Source organism: Athene cunicularia (assembly GCF_003259725.1).
Source record: "Athene cunicularia isolate RWA chromosome 15 unlocalized genomic scaffold, athCun1 chr15_part1, whole genome shotgun sequence".
NCBI lineage: Eukaryota > Metazoa > Chordata > Aves > Strigiformes > Strigidae > Athene > Athene cunicularia.
Window position 1 is genome coordinate 1,708,302 of NW_020799121.1, and position 2,755 is coordinate 1,711,056.

The following is a 2,755-nucleotide window of genomic DNA, read 5'->3' on the forward strand; positions in this document are numbered from 1 at the left end:
TTTTTTTTTTTTTTTTTTTTTTTTTTTTTTTTTTTTTTTTTTTAGCCGCTACATGTTGGGGGCTGCTCTTCTCCCTCCCTGTGTGACCCCCACCCTGCAAGCATCCACCCCCCTGCTGGTGCTAGGTCTCGTGTCTGCCTGTGGTGGTGTCTGGTGAAGGGTTCAGCACTCCTCAGCTCTGGGAATTGACCCCCCGGGATCACTCTGAGCCTCTTTGGTGCTGGTTGGGGCCCAAAGTGCTGTGGGCTTGGGTGGCTTTTGCTGCAGCTCCCCCAGGAGCCCTGGGGCACCTGGGAGCAGGTGGGACACAGCTTTGGCTTCTTCCTTCCCTGGCTCCTGCCTCTCCCCTGTATTGTCCTCTGGTTCAGGAGAGCCGTGGGTGAGCCCCCAGCCCTTTGGAGAGGGTCTCCAAAGGTCCCAGAAGGGCTCAATGATCTCAAATTTGAGGTGGTTTTTAAAAAAAAAAAAAAAAAAAAAGGGCTTTTCCAGCCCCCATCCAGCCCCTGCACTGGGGCTGGAAGGGTTCTGAGCATCGTCATTTTGCCCTCACACCCATCTGCCCCCCAGGCTGGGGCAGCTGATCCCCTCCCCAGCCCCACGGCTCCCTCTGCTCCCCGCTGTCACCCATGGGTGCTGGAGAGGACGTGCTACCTTCTCCTACGGTGACACTACTCCTTTCCCCCAGAAATAAAGCCATGGGTCACCCCTAACTAGAAGCGTTCAGTGCAGGAAATATCTAATATATGAAATATAAATATATTGTATGTTCACTTGTTTTAAGCGAACGTTGAATAAAGGTGACATCTGCCCCTGGAGCTGCTGTTGCGGGGGGAAGGGTACCCCAGGTTCTGGGACTGGGCTGTGGCCTGGGGAGCCTGAGGGAGGCAGGATGCTGCGACTTCCTTGTGGCAGTGCCCTGCTCTCACAGGGAGATGAGCCCTGTCGGGGGTTGGTGGCCATGGCCTTTAGCTCAGCAAGGCCTGAAGCAGCAACTTGCCTGGCACTGGGCCTGCAGCCAGGGGAAGTGGGGCCGGGAGCCTCACAGGGACACGATGATCTTGGGGGAAGTTGAGCAGCAGCTGTTGGCCCTGTGCTCTGCTACTGGCTGATGCCTGAGCCTCTGACAGCTATGCCAAGGCCTATGGCAGCCCCATACCAGTGCGTGGTGCCCAGCACCAGCCCCTCAGTTCCTCCTGGGGCCAGGGACGAGTGCAGGGTCCCCAGGGGCTGCAGTTGGTCCCCATGGGGTGACAGTCCTGGCCCTGGTGTTGAGAAAGGATGAGCACCAGCACGGAGTCCTGCTCCGGGACATCCCACCAAGCACCCCGCTGGGTACTGGCACTGCTCCAGGACACTCCACGGTGCACTGGCACCACTCGGCAGTAGCTGGACACCAGCCTTGCTGCTGGGGGAGGTGCAGGGCAGACTTCTGAGGACCACAGTGGACACCCCACTTTGGGAACCCCGAAGTCACAATGGAATGGCCACCACCAAGTCTAGACCCCAGCGTGACCCCCAACCTGCTCAGCCCTCAGCCACCTTGGGCAGCAGCAGAGCTTGGCCATGGCACCCCAGGGCCAGCAGCTCTCCGGTGAGGGCTCTTGGCTCCAGGTAGCCCCAAGGATTTTGGGGACCTGGAGGGGTCCCAAACATAGCTAAGGGGTCCCCATGGCTTCAGTGGGGTTCAGAACTGGCCACTGTTCAGAACTGACACTGGCCCCCCCTGAGACCTCCTCCCTTGTGCTTGGTGGGATCTCAGATCCCTCCTCCTCACCGCTGGCTCCCCCTCAGCAGGTCCCAAACCTCTGGGGAGGGTCTTACACCCCAGGACAGATGACTGGACACAGTGGGTTCAGCTCTCTTGGTCTTTACTGGCTTGAGGGGACATGCAGGGCCAAAGGGGTGGGAGCCACAGTGGCCTGGGCAGGGGGGCTCCATGCACAACCCTGTCCCATGTTACAGACATCAATGGACAGTGCTGCGGCCGGCCAGGGGCTGATGGGTGTTGGAGAGGAAAAAGTGCCTTCCCCCTGCCCTGAAATACAGGTCGTGACAACAAGCTGCATGTCCCTGACTCATCTCAGATGTGGAGAGAAGAGGTAGAAGAGGAAGAGAAAAAGAAATTGAAGAGAAGGCAGTCAAGAAGAGGAGAAGACAAGAAGATGACAAGGAGAAGGTAGCCAAGAAGAGAAGGCAAGCTGAGGAAAACAAGGAGAGAAGAAGAATGAGGAGAGGCAAAAAGAAGAGACCAAGATCAGAAGAGCCAGTTGCTCTCCAGCCCTGTTCCTCAGGCACCTGGGACATGGCGCTCTGCTCCAGCCGCCACCACCGTGGCCACACCATGGCTGTCCCCTGTGGAGTTGCTCCCCACGGCACCAATGCGTGTCAGGGACCCTTTGTGCCTCGCAGGGCCTGACCCCAACAGCCAACGGTCACTGAGTGACGGAGTCTCAGCTCCCCGGCCGCCCAGGGTTCCCGGCCATCGCCCATGCAGGTGCCGTCCCCAGCAGCAGCTCCATGATGTCCCCGGGGGGGGCTGGGGGCTTCTCCCCATCCTGCCTGCCACCCGTGGCCACCGAGCTGGGTGTCTCATGGCCAGGCGTCCTCGTCCAGCCCCTCGTGCTCCCGCGGGACCCAGGCGGGCTCCAGGAAGGAGGAGAGGACGCTCTGCAGAGTCCCCCAGGGCTTGCGCTCCCCGGGCTTGGGGCTGCTGGAGCGGGGCCGAGGCGGGGTGGCTGCCCCGTAGCCCCGCGGG